This window comes from Pipistrellus hanaki, assembly GCF_964339955.1.
Source record: "Pipistrellus hanaki genome assembly, chromosome: 3".
Classification (NCBI taxonomy): domain Eukaryota; kingdom Metazoa; phylum Chordata; class Mammalia; order Chiroptera; family Vespertilionidae; genus Pipistrellus; species Pipistrellus hanaki.
In genome coordinates, this window is record NC_140505.1 from 145,415,917 (window position 1) to 145,430,100 (window position 14,184).

Here is a 14,184-nt window from a genome sequence, read left to right on the forward strand (position 1 = left end):
GAGCTGTGCGCCAACGAAGCGGAGTAGAATAATTTGTAGCCAACATTTTCTATGGCGAATTTTCCGCATCCACCTACAATTTACAGGTTTCAGGATGTGTACTTCACTCCGCCCTTCTCTGCACACCAGTTGTAAGGAGGGGTACTGGGGGCTGGGAGGGGGGTCCTGGGGGCAGGACCCAGGCAGGCTAACCCTGAGCTCGCTTGGAAGAGGTTAAGACTGGTCAGGAATGTAGTCAGCCGGGGTCGCGGATGGGGGCGATGATGCGACTACACTTGGGCCACATTTTCTATTTGCTCTTTTATTTTAGGCTGTGGGGTAGGGCTGAGCTCCCTGGAGCTCTGCAGAAGTCACACAGCGGTTAGCTGCGCCCGGAACTCGGTGAAAACCGTCGGTGCCAGCTGCCAGCGGCAGGCGCCCCCCAGCGCCCCAAGACGACGAAGCCCCAGCCGCGTCAGCCCAGGTGGGGGTGCCGCACCTGGGAACCCGTCCGCAGCGGGCTGGGTAGAACCACGGCGGCGGGGCGAGGGGGGATACGTCCCAATGATCACAGGCAGCAGCGCTGATCTGCACACACGTGAACACGGAGACCTCGCACGCACGGGGGACCCAAGCACGCGCTGCCCCGCGGACGGCGGTCGTGGAGGGACTGCACCGGGCAGGGTCTCCCGAACCAGAGCGCAGTGGTTGATCCCAAGTCCAAGATGGTTGTTGCAGCAACACAGTGAGAGCTCCCGGCAAGCAGGGACGGGACCTATGGGCGGGGCCGGGGCGGGGCCTGACCGGTGGGCGGGGTCTTTAAGGGGCGGGGCCTGGCGGGGGCGGGGCCAGGTGCCGGGCTGCCTCTGCTTGTCAAAAGGCAGCCGCGCCGCCAGACCTCGCAGCCGGGAATGCGGAGCAGCGCGCCCACCCGCCAGACCAGGTGCGGACCCCCCCGGGAGCGGCGGGGAACCGGGCCCCGGGGTCAGGATGAGGCCCGAGATGGGGCCGTCAGGAGGATCAGGCCCCTGAGTGTCCAGGTGCAAAACTAGTGAGCCTAAGTCGCCGAGGCACAAACTTGGCGACTGAGATCCGGGCTGCCGTGCCATGAGGCTGGGTCACCGGAGGGGCAGACACTGTGGTCTGAGGAAGAGCTGAAGCTCGTGCCAGGCTGGCGAGGGAGCAGCGACCTCTTGGTGCCCAAGCAGCTTAATAGCAGACATGGTCCGCTAGCACGGTGCTCAGCACTTGGGCAACAAGAAGCGTTTGTTTCCTTCCTCTGTTGGGGCGCCTTGGCATGGAGCGGAGGAATGAGACAGGGAGAGACTGGCAGTCGATGGCGCTAATGTGTTTTAGGGGTGGACTGTGTGTGGCCTTCTGATCTTGTAGGAACCAAGGATGGTCACTTGCCATGGTGGATCTTTTAAGTAGAGTATTCTTTTCTTTTCTTTTTCTTTTTTTTCTTTTCTTTCTTTTTCTTGACTTTTTGACCACTAATGACTTTAGACCTCGTTGGCCCTAGGGCACTGGCTTTATTTTTCAGGAGCTGTCCATAAATGTCCAGCCAAACTCAGGGGCAAGCACCTAATGGAGGAGGGGGCTCCGGGAGCAGTTTCTGTTTGCAGAGTGAGGAGCTGGCACGTTGTGGCCGTGGGTGAGGAGGACTGAGGGGAAGTATCTAGGAGGGCACATGTGTTCTCGAGGGAGCAGTGGCCATGGCCCACCTCTCCATGGACTACGGAGGCTGAGACCCAGGCTGCCTGGGCTGGGAGAGCCCTGGCTCTCTGAGCCCCGGCCCTTCCCGCATCTTCTCCTCCTCTTTCTCCTCCTCCTCCTCCTCCTCTTCCTCCTCCTACTCTGTGTGGTGAGTGAGTCAGCCTCCTGTCTGGGCTCAGCTGCAGCCAGAAGGGCCAGGGCAGGCATTTTGGGAGCATTGCCGGAGCTCTCCTGGGCAGAGTTCGGCTCTGCTCCTGCTCCCTGCTGGGCGGCTGCCTTCCTCGTGGCGGGCGGTGGCCGCTTCTGAAGGAAATACCGGGCACGGCGATCACTATGGGATGGCTAGGATATAACTCCAGAAGGGGTTGCCTGGGAAGGGATGGTGGCTTCGTGGTAAATCCACATCTCTTCTCCTTCCAGACCAGGAGGTGCATCCCAGCCCTGCAGACTTTCCTAGGCCCTCATTCCATGCCTGCCCCGTGAGCTCATTAGCTGCCCGTCTCTGCGAGTGAGGTGGGTGTGCACAAGGAGTCAGGAAGGTTCTGGAGCTAGGGAGGCCACGGTGTTGGCAAAGGGTTTAAGCCAGGCTGGGAAGTGGAGGCGACTTGCTGAGGCAGAAATGGATTATTTGGACACTGGAGCTTCAACTCGATGAACCAAAAGTGTTGTGTATTGGGGGGGGGGGGGGGCTCCCTCGTCCCTTCCTTGTCTAGGTGCTGGAGGGGTTGCTTTTGGAAGGGTGTCAGGACTGGTGTGCAGTCAGGCCTGGAGGTAGTAGGACTGCAGGTGTTTTTTTTTTCGTTTTTTTTTCCTGGGTTTTGTTTTGGACACTTCGATCCTTGAGCAGAAATAGAGGCCCCCAGAGTCCATTGCCCCTCACTCAACTGGCCTCTCTGAACCCATTGGAGAAAATTCCGCAAGCAGTTGTGGGGCTGAAACAAACTGAGAAAAAAAATCTGGGGAATTCAATCTGTACTCCGGCTGGTCCTATGGCTTCTGTTTGGCTGATCTCTCATCAGACACAACTTGGACCCTTTCCACGACAGAGAATAAAAAAAAGGAGGGGTGAAAAAAAATTAAGAAAAGAGGAGAGTGGGACAGGAGGAAGGAAAAGGAAGAGAGTTAGAAAGCTTTCCTGACCCCTCCCAGCTCTTCAGCCAAGACTTTATTTATATAAATACTGTGGAAGGTCTGATCTTGTCTGGGGCGCACTGGTTCTTGGTGCTTAAGGTTTCTCTGTCTGCTTCCTCTTCTCAACCTCAGATCTGGTCTCCTTTAGGGACTGAGTGCCCGAGAAAGCTGCACAAGGCCCTCCTGGTCCCCCACCCTTCACTCCCAGAATAGCTAGTGTGTAAAGCCAATGTTTTCCATGTTTGTAGAAAGGCCGGGGCTCAGTGGACCAGGCCAAATGGTCATCCACAATAGGAGAAGGCATTGCTGTCATTCAGTTCTTCACCCCACACCCTGAGGAGGCAGCGGCCATCCTGGCTGGGATCTGCCTCTGCTGGGAGCCTGCTGTCATCAACGTCCAGCAGGTGGGGTCTGGTGGCCAGAGAGCCAGAGTCAGGAGCACCTGGAAGTCTGAGCTAGTGTGCCATTCTGTTGGTTACTGGGCGGGATGAGTTATAGGACTCCAGTGCCCCACTTGTTGCTGCTGCAAGTCTGTGTTGAAAGCAGGTAGAGAGAAGTAAGGAAATGCCAGGGTTTGATGAACAGCCTCTTGTCTGCTCAGAAGGATGCCAGACCCTCTGAGGGAGGAGAGGAAGCAGAACCCACCAGACCAGACCTCTTCCCAGAGACCATCTGAGTCCAGGATGGGCAGCTCTGGCTATTGCTCTGGGCCACCAGGGCCTCACTTCTAGTGACATTTCTCTGATTCCCCCTTGACCCGCCCGTGTCAGTGCCTCATGGATGGGCTAGCGAGTGACTGTGTAATTTATTGTCTATTAAGACTTTTGCATGAAAGGAGGTGCTATTAACAGTTATGTCCAATAAACCAAAACTGTCCCATGCAAAGTGGCATATTTAATCATTCCAGTACAGTGGTTGGCAAACTCATTAGTCAACAGAGTCAGATGTCAACAGCACAATGACTGAAATTTCTTTTGAGAGCCAAATTTTTTATATTTTATTTTTATTTTTTAAAAATATATTTTATTGATTTTTTTTTTTTTTTCATAGAGAGGAAGGGAGAGGGATAGAAAGCCAGAAACATCGATCAGCTGCATCCAGCACACCCCCTACTGGGGATGTGCCCACAACCAATGTATGTGCCCTTGACCGGAATCGAACCCGGGACCCTGCAGTTGGCAGGCTGACACTCTATCCACTGAGCCAAACCGGTTTCGGCAAGAGAGCCAAATTTTTTAAACTTAAACTTCTTCTGCCGAAACTGGTTTGGCTCAGTGGTAGAGCGTTGGTCTGAGGACTAAAGGGTCCCAGGTTCTATTCCAATCAGGGGCATGTACGTTGGTTGCAGGCACATCCCCAGTAGGGGGTGTGCAAGAGGCAGCTGGTTGATGTTTCTTTCTCATCGACATTTCTAGCTCTCTATCTCTCTCCCTTCCTCTCTGTAAAAAACCAATAAAATATATATATTTTTTAAAAAACCAACAAAACAAAACAAAAAAACCCTTAAACTTCTTTTAACACCACTTGTTCAAAATAGACTCGCCCAAGCCATGGTATTTTGTGGGAGAGCCACACTCAAGGGGCCAAAGAGCCGCATGTGGCTCGCGAGCCGCAGTTTGCCGACCACTGTTTTAGTAAACATCACTCGAGACCTAGTGGAGGTCACAGAGGGAAAGGGAGGTGGAAATGGGTTTAATGAGGAGGAGAACATGGAGATGGTGCTTAATGGGGAGGGGAAGGTGGGGGTAGCTGCCCCCCAGCCTGCTCCCCACGTATTATCAGCCAGTTTCACTCTTCTCCCCGAGGCCAGCACTGCTCCCAGCCACCCTCTCCCAGACCCAGCCTGCCTCTCATTCGGGTGACTTCCTTTCACCCTTGACTTGGGACCAGCTTCACCTTCGGTTTTCCTGCCCCACCCCTACCTCAGACAGGGACTGGGAGGCCTGCCAATTCCCCTTTAGCTGCCCTGGGGGGAATCAGATTTAGAATAGAGCCAAGACTCAGCCCCAAACTTCCTCTTCCCTCTTCCCCCATTTCTGCTTCCCAGATCTCTGGGGGCCACACCATTCCCCGGGAACAGCCAGCACTAACTCAGGCAAACAACTAGAAAGGGAAGCACAGTGAAACCCTGCCCAGGTGGGAAAAGGGCACAGGTCACGTGTCATCAGGTTCCGGGGACATGGTGAGCAAAGTGGAAGCCAGAGCCAGAGAGAAGCTGCTTCGCAGGAGACGGGGTCAGGTCCTGGGCCACTGGAGTTTAACTCCCTGGTCTGGTCTGACTGTTGGGGAAATGGTCCAGGGTGGAGACAGGCTGTTCTTGCTCAACCCACGTCACAGGCGTTGGTGGCGGTGACTGCATGCTGCCCTGGTGACATGTGGAAGAGAAACTGCCCTCCCTTTGGAGTCCTTGTGGTCCAGATGCTCGGGGTGGACTCCCTGGACAGTCCCCAGAGTAAGTGTCTGAGTGAATGGGAAGTCAGCGCGGGGGGGTGGAGCCTCCTTGATGACTGTTCTGCAGAAAGGAAGTCATTCTCATCACTGACAAATGACAAGAGCAAATGAAGACCTTTGGGGAAGTCCCACCCTTTTAGGTGACTTATGGGGAGGTGGGAAGGGGAGATACCTCCTGGGCTGGCAAGGAGGGGGGGGGGAGGGGGCTGATCAGTAAATGGCAGGAGCGAGAGGCAGAGGCAGCAGGCTTCTGATTATGTGTCATGCTTTTGCAAACCTGCCCTGCAGGTCCCGTGCCAAGACATAGACCAGGCAGTGTTCCCACAGCCAGATGCCACACAAAGTCCCCATTCTGCACAGGGGAGAGTCCTGATCCTGAGCAGGGTGTGGGCAGCTGCACCAGCGGGAAAGTGGAGTTTGGGCAGGACCAGCAGCTGGTTCCTGGGAAGCTGCTGCCTCTCGCTGGCCTTCTCATGACAGGTGGAAGCTCTGAGGTGTTATGCAAGGTGTCATTCAAGGCACTGTGGGGCACCTAAGGCTTTGCTGGTAACACATCCAGTGTGTGCCACCTGCTGGCACTGAAGCTGTAGCTCCAGGAACAGCTACTTACGGAGCCCTCAGTGGTACCGGGTGCTGTGCTAGGTAAGCGCATGGGCAGCCTTCTGAGCCCGCTGCCACCTGAGAGACAGAACCGTTGTGACCCTTCCACAAACGGGAAGCTGAGTCTCGGTGAGACTGAGAAGCGTGCCAAGGTGACCCAGCGGGTGAGTGGGAGTGTCAGGACTCACACCCGGGTCTGTCTTAACCTCCATGGAACCCTACCACCTCTGCATTTATGGACAGCCACAGGGCATTCAGGGCCATGCCTTGCACATAATAGGCCCGCAATAAACGTTGGTGAGCGGCAGGGTTAGAGTCACTGACTAGTTTGAACAAGTTGACCTGGGAGCAAGCTTGGTTTGCCCAAAGGTTACTCTGGGGACAGTGGCCTCTCAGAAGGAGGCTCTCTCTGCCAGCAGCCTCGGGCCTCTGTGCAGTCCTGGGTACCTGACTCGGGTAAAAGCAGCTGACAAGAACCGGAGGGAGGTGGCTCTGTGCTGGGTGATCGCATGGGAGCAAGTAAGACTTGAATGGTCTGGAAGGCAAATAAGAAACATGTTCCACGTCAAGCAAGCCACTTTATTGATAATCTTCTCTGAGCGGAGTGCGCCAAAAGAGAAAAGTCACCTGGGAGCTATTCTTGCCTTGTTTACCTCTGCCCTTCCCGGCTACCCTTAGAGAAGCCTCTTGAATCTAGCCCGCATGGAGGGGGAGGTGGACTCTAGCCTCATCTGATAGCCTCTGCTGGGCATGGTGCCCATCCCGTTGCTTGTCTCCTTCCATCATCGCAGCTTCTCTTTGGAGCCAGTTACTATTCTCTCCGGCGTATAGGGGGTGAAAATAGGTGGTTTAAAGAAGCGCGGTAACCTGCTCATGGCTGCATCGTTAATCCGTGACCATGCTCTATATTGCTTGCTGGTGCTGGGCTGGCCTTACAGACCACTCCAGGTGCCAGAGCCCAGACACAGAGATGGGAGGAGAAAGCACTCAGCCGACCCACCTCGGCGCTGGTCCTCAGGGTTCCTTGGTAGACACGGCTGGCATGTTAGGCAGCGCTATTAAAAGCCGTGCCAGCAGCCTGGCAGGGTGATCAAAACACGGGATTTGCATTGGGGGTTCAAACCCTGGTTTTATCACTTTCTGGCTTGTGACCTTGGGCAAGTTTCTTAATCTCTTCAAATCTCAGCTTTCTTGTCTGTAAACGGGGGGGGGGGGGGGGGGTATGAGAACTCACGTGTCGGATTGTGTGAGTATGGGAGATGCTGTAAATCAAGTGCCTGGCATGAAACAGGCCCCTGGAAAGCATGTGCAGACAGTCGTTCAGGAGATGCATGTCAAGGGCCTTGTGTGTGCCAGGCAGTATTCAAGATTCTGGGGATTAAACCGTGAAAAGACTCTTGCAATTGTTTTCCAATGTACTAGACCAGAAACTCCTAATTGCAAGAGGTTTCTTTAAATCCAGGAATGGCTGTCTTGGCTAAGCTCAGATTCTGTACATTGATTTCTCTTTCTGTCATTTGTTAGCTGATGGGAGCATGGGCAAGTCCTTTGGCTTCTCAGAGTCTTCAGTTCTTTTTGTTTATTTTTCTAAACTGTGAAACACATCGTGCACACATGAGTATGCAGTACACGTTCGCATAGATTAAAGAACAATGTAATATATCCTGTACCTGCCACCTCAGTTCGGAATGGAACAGTTACAGCACCGGAGAAGCACCCTTTGCTCTGCCCATCTGCATCCTCTTCCTCATTCTCTACTCCACAATAATTCACAATTTGAGCTTTGGTTCATTGTTCCCTTGCTTTTCTTTGTAAGTTAGCATCTATACATTTTTTACTAAACAATAATATATTTAGTTCTACATGTCTTTGATGTTTACATACATTTATGTTCTCTGTGATGCACTTTTTTTTTTTTTACACAATATCATGTTCCTGAGAGGCATCCATGCCGACACACCCAGCTGTAGCTCCTGTTTTCACTGCCTTGTAGCATTCGTTTGTGAGCAGATTCCACATTTGTACGTCTTCCCTCTTGTTGATGGGCGTTGGGGGTGTTCCCAGTTGGGGGCCACTGTGAGGAGATAATAGTGCTTGGAATGTGTTGTGCTGGTCTCCTGGTGCATATGTAGGCATTCTCTAGGGCACATCCCCAGGAATGGAACTGCTAGTTCAGACAAAGTTCTTTCTTTTATACATATACATATACATATACATATACATATACATATATATATATATATATATATATATATATATATATATTTATTTTTTATTTTTTTATTTTATTGATTTTGTGCAGAGAGGAAGGGAGAGAGATAGAGAGTTAGAAACATCAATGAGAGAGAGTCATCGATCAGCTGCCTCTTGCACACTCCCTACTGGGGATATGCCCGCAACCAAGGTACATGCCCTTGACCAGAATTGAACCCGGGACCCTTTAGTTGCCAAGCCGACGCTCTATCCATTGAGCCAAACCGGTTTCGGCAAGTTCAGACAAAGTTCTGTGTTTGGAATTGCTCTACAACGCCAAACTGTTTTCCACAGTGGTTGCACCCCTTTAAAACCCCCGTATTCCTTACAAGTAGTGAATAAAAGTTCTCCTTATTTCTCATCCTTTCAATATTTGGTACAGACTTCATTTCTAAACATTATGCTAGGCGAGTTTCTGAAGTCCCTTTCAACTACAATAATTGTACCATCCTTGACCTAAGGACCTGGTTTCTGGCTTCTGTATATGCCAGTCTGCTGCGTTGTGCTCAGGTGGCACCGGAAGTGCCACAGCCTGTCTGAGGGTCCGGGCAGGGTCTCCGGGCGCCCCTGAAACTCTTCCTCTCTGTGCTTCCACCGGCAGCGGGTGAGGGACCCCATGGCTCTGCATCCTCCCCACACTTGGTGTTCTGTTCCATTTACTCAAAAGCCTGATGTCAGTGCTGAGCACACACGAGGTGCTCAATGAATGCCCATTGGATTGCATTTTTTTGTCAAGTGCATTAGAGGGACGAATGTTTTCTTTTCTTTGGGCATCAGTTTTGAGAAAAGGACATGGAAGTAACAGAACTACTTGTGTGCTAGCTGGGGGCTGTGGTGGGATTTATGTCTGTCCAGGGTTTCTTCACATTTCAAGGCTCCAGGTGAGGCAAAGTGAATTTAATAGTCTCCACTGACTGACTATTCCGAGTCTGGCCTTGTTCTTGGATGGTCTGATTTGTCCAATTTGAGAAGCAGGGAGTGGCTGACGGACTGGCAGGGAGACAGTGGAGGTGGTGCCATGTGGAAGGAGCAGAATGCTCACAGAGAACCCCTTCTCCTTCCAAGGGTTGAACACTGCTCCTGGGGGTGCGGGATTTAAGAGGTGCTAGATGTACCCAGTGTTCTGGCAGCCACGTAAGCAGGCGGCTGCCACTCACCGGGCAGAGGAATGTGGCTGGCTGGGCAGTTGCCTGGGCCACCCCAGCCCGAAATCCTGTAATTACTCATCTAGTCGGTGCCTGTCAGCTCTGGAGGCAGGAGAGCACCTCTGCTCGGGCCTCCTCTCAGCCCACAACTCTTCCGCTACCCCCCACCCCAACTCTGTCCCAGTGTTTCTCTCTGCATCAACCTTTGGCCCTCCTGAAGCTTACATATCATATAATAGCTGCCAGTGATTATTAGAACTTTCTATATTCCAGACACTGTGTTCAATGTTTTCCTGCATTTCTCACTTATGCCCCTAAATAATCCTATGCGTTAGATAATAATATTTTCCCCATTTTACAAAGGAGAGAACTGAGGTTCAAAGCAACTGAGTGGCTTCCTTTCTTGCTCAAAGCCACGGAGCTCTTACATCAGAACCAAAGCTTAGGTTTGGGTCATCCCAAGTCCTGAATGCATGACCCTTCTCCACCTGCTCATTACCTTTCCACACAGTGTCCAGGCGCTCAGCTCAGTCTGCCCCCGCTCCCCCCAAGGAGGCTGGAAAGGAGGCAGCAGGTGGTGCCAGTGGAAGGCGAGTGGGCCAGTTCCAGGCTGGCCCAGAGGATGCTGGAAAACACCTTCGGGGCAGAGTTCTTTGTTCCAGGCTCTCTGAATCGCCCGGCCTCTGCCAGGGGTGGGAAGGTACTCCTGTCCAGCCTATTTGGCAAGCACACCAACGTCTTGGGTGCCATGATGTTAAGAAGCGGGGGATGGGTTGCCTCAGGTAAAATTCCACTATAATGAACTCCATCTGAGACCTGAACAGCTCTGTCGAAATGGAATTACGTTCACCTGTGGGCAGTGGGAGAACTCAAGTGTGCAGCTTGGGAATCTGGAGGTGAAATGAGCTGATGTGCCACTGAGTGCTTCTCAGTGACGCTCCGGAGAGGTTCGGAGCCTGGAAGGAAGGAAGCCAGACACATCCCCAGTTTCTTCTCGAACGCTGAGCTCCTGGACAGCTGGGGAAGGGCGGGGGTGGGGATGGGGGGAAGAGCTGTGTGCTTAACTCCACCTGCCAGGACTGTGACTGCGCAAGGCCCGCCTGCTGGGAGCCCCTGAGCACAGGCCTGAAACACATCTCTCGGGTGTCACCGTCCAACAATACCTAACCCATCGCAGAAACACACGAGAGATGTTTATTGGGTGGAAATATGTTTGTAGGCAGTCGGGGTCCCCTGAGCTGGAAGGGAGATTTGAAAGGCAGCTGCTTTGTGTGGCTGACACATCTTTGAAGAGCTGGGCTGCAGCTCTCATAGGTTCCCCCCAGTTATCGAACCAGGGGTGCATAATAACCAGCCATCGCCTGGTGGCTTGTGCCAGGCACGTAACCTGCATTATCTCATTTAATCCTCAGACTTGTGAGGTAGGTATTGCTATTCTCCTCATTTTATAGGTGAGGAAACGGAAGTTTGGGGAGCCCCGGTCATTGGTTCTGGTCACACGCCTGGGAGGGAGCAGAAGGCGGTCTGTTCTCCGTGATCACAGCGCTCCCTCCACTGGTGTCACTGTGGCCTGGTTCCTGGGGGGGGGGGGGGGGGCCTGGGACCGGGGCTAAGAGTGAGGCTGGAGGGATACACGCCCTGGTTTGCCCCTGGAACTGCAGCTCAATGTGTCTAAATTACCTAATTTTTAAACTAGAAAAATTGACATCCACATTGTTGGTTTTTTTGTTTGTTTTTCCCCCCGAAAGTGCAGTTTCTCTACTTCTCAAGCAGTGACACTAATTAAAAATTGTGTAGTTCCTGGTGGTGATGGGGGCGGGGCGGCACACAGGACACTCCCCTGCAGGCCTCCAGTGTGTGCCCTGGCCGATTCTTCCCTTTAACAGGTGCCTGTTCCATAGAACGGGACCGGGAAAGTCCTTGTTTATATAGGATTTCTCACTAAAGGCATGACAGAGCACTCTCCATGGATACCTTTTAAGGCAGAGTGAGGGTTTTTCTGAGAGATAGAATGAAATCTTTCAGTCTGATGATATTCCACGAACGAATCCTCTCTCCCTCCTTCTCTCTTCCCTCCCCTACTCTGTTTTCCCAGTCAGTTGTTTCTAATAAATATTTTTCTAGCAATTATTAAAAAGAAAATTCTTAATGGAGAAACCAAACAGAAACTAAGAGTAAGGAAAGGGTCTCTAAGTATTTTTTAAAAACAGGAATGTTCTGGAGGGCTTGGTAGGCAACGAATGGCGCTTATCACGTATGATCTGCACTTTGGGCCCTCCTGGCAGTGAGGACCTCACGCTGCCACCGAGGGTCATGCTCCGTGGAGTACTTCAGCGTGTTCTCTCACAGCCTCTACTCCTGAATCTGGTCCTCCTCCTCCTCATAAATACCTGGGAGAATAATCGTAAACTGATTGAGTAACATTTTTATGGGTTATAGCAATTTTTATAACACACTTCCAGTATTTCATCTCTGCTAATACAACAGTCCCATGAGGTGGGCAGATGGGTGTGGCTTCCACCAGCCTTTCCCCACCTGCCGCCCTCACTCCTCACCTGGGGCCCACAGGTGGAGCGAGGTGGGGCAGATGGGCCTGAGCCCCTGGCTAAGGTCCCCTCCTCCCTGAAAATCCCGATCCAGGGCAAGTGTGGGGTAGACATGGGGGGTGAGGGGGAACCCCTAAACTGACTCTGCATGGCCAGTGGCCAGCCTTCTCCCATGCCTACCCTACCGCCTGTCACCCTGAGCTATTGTTTCCCAAAGCTGAGCAGAAAATAGCTCACTAGGGAATTATTTTTGTCTCTGTTAAACTTCAATCCCCGAAGAACCTGGCGGCAGAGTTGTTTTTCAGGTCAGCGGGGGGAGTTCTGGGAAAAGTAAGAGGTGGCGGAGCAAAGGGGAAGTGGTGGGTGGAGGGGCCGGTCACCTTTCCCCTCTGGGTGGGGATGGGCCACAGCCCTGGCCTCCTCCCTACCCATCAGGCTGCCTGACGGCAGCAGCTCCAGCTGACAGAGAGGAGCCTGCCCAGCCAGCCGGAGCGGAGTTTCACTCACAGCTCCTTCGCTGGGCGCAGGCTATGAGCTGGTGCATCACATCCCTTCCTTCCCGGGGGATGCTCGCCTTTGCTGGAAAGAGTTGTGTGAAGGGAGTAGGTTGTCTGTTACCCAGTACAGAGGCCCAGGTGGGCAGCCAGGGGCGGGGTGGGGGGCAGCCAGGGGAGAGGGGGCAGCCAGCTGACTGCTGAGGAAGGAAAGAGGTCGTTCCTCTGGAGACCCTGGTTTAGCGCCTCCTGAGGCAGCCTTGAATGCTGCTCTGTGTAGCAAATCGGTGCCATCTTTGCCCCTGGGCACCAAAGAAAAACAAGGAAGAGGAAGATGGCCAATGGATAGGGCTGGGGAGGGGGGTGATAGCTTGGAGGGAGTGCATGGGCTACCACAAAGGGAGCTATTTCCTACCACTTGGTGGCCCTGAGAAAGAATCCTCCTGACAGATTAGGACGTTTTGACCCGAAACATTACAACAAAAGGGTACCTTCTGTGGTCGCTCTGAGGGGAAGGCTGGGCTTGTGTTACGTCAGCCAGCAGTGCGTGTGGACACCCTGACTCAGAGTGTGGGCTGGCATGTGCCCACACGTGCAGGGGACTTCCCACACATGTCCATGCTGCACGTTGTTTGTGGCCATCGTGTGTTTGTGGCTGATGCTCTTCCTTAGAGCGATTCCTGGAAACGAGGAAGTGACCTTGCTGACCAGGAGAGAGGAGTGGGCCCTGGGGATGGGTGGAGTTGGGTTTGGGATCAGTTGGCTGTGGGTAACTTGGGTCTCCCTGTGCCCAGCAACCATATCTGGCCACCCTGGACAGATTGATGCATTAAATATGGATTGAACTGGCAATGTGTGGCTGAGAGTTCACCAACTAACATCTGGCCTTATTGAACCTTTTGTTCTTTTCATTTTCTCTCAGAAAACAGTTTTCCCTATTCATCTAGACTGAATTTTCCAGAACTCTCTCCTCTATTTCTCCCTTCCAGCTCAGTTACTGATGGTCCAGGGTAAAGGATTCCACTCCCCCCCCCCCGACCCCCCCCCCCCCAAAAAAAGGAGGGTATGGGTGGTGGTTCTGGGTGAGTACCAGCTGGGACCTTAACTGAGCTACAGGGGTGGCTGCTGCTTTGCTGACCTTGGGGGTCCTTTCCAAACAAACCGATGGGAGGGGGCCTGTTTTCATTTACTTTACAACATCAAGGCTGATTCGGGTTGAAATGGGGATCTGAATGGAGTCTGAAAGTCTTCAGTTTCAAAATACTATTACAATAATTAAAAATTCCTGCTATTCAATTTTCAGTGGTTTTATTAGAAGTATGCAGTAGAATAAAGAATAGAATATACTTCCTATTTAAATGGCCAGTTGTTTCATCTCTTCCTGATACCACCCCCCCCCCCCCCTTCAGCCATATGGAGCTAGTTTCTCTGCCTCAACTACACTCTTTCCCTTTTGCTGCTTGGCCTTTGCACATGCATATCTGCTAGGGACCCTTGTTCCCCTTCTTACCACTGCCCGTCTCAGTGGAGAGGCTGAGAAGTCACCTCCTCTAAAGAACCTTCTCTACCTTCCAACACAGGCCAGACGCTCTCTCTCCTGCATGCTTCGTCACACCTGTGCCTACCTGTACCACAGCGTGGACTGTACTGAATTGTAGCTCCCGTTGGCCTCCCCCAGGACACAGTGCGCGTTAAGAGGGCAGTGTCTGTGTGTGGCTCGCCGTCATGTCTGTGACTTCTAGTACAGGGCTTGCCACGAAGTCAAGTACTTAAAACCAGGCAGGGTCACCGTCAAGGATAAGGCATCGGAGGCCAGAACCAATGCCCGCCACAGTGTGAGGCCAAGAAGAAATGCTGTGCCCCCCCCCA

The 14,184-nt window shown here is 52.7% G+C and overlaps 1 protein-coding gene across 1 annotated transcript in view; it reads left to right on the plus strand.

Annotated features, from left to right (window-relative positions):
* Nucleotides 1-870: 870 nt before the first annotated feature.
* VDR (vitamin D receptor) overlaps nucleotides 871-14,184 on the plus strand; it is a 58,482-nt gene continuing 45,168 nt past the window's right edge. The window contains exon 1 of the mRNA XM_084879271.1: nucleotides 871-922. The gene's annotated coding sequence lies outside the window, so the exon portion shown is untranslated. The remainder of the gene's footprint in view (nucleotides 923-14,184) is intronic.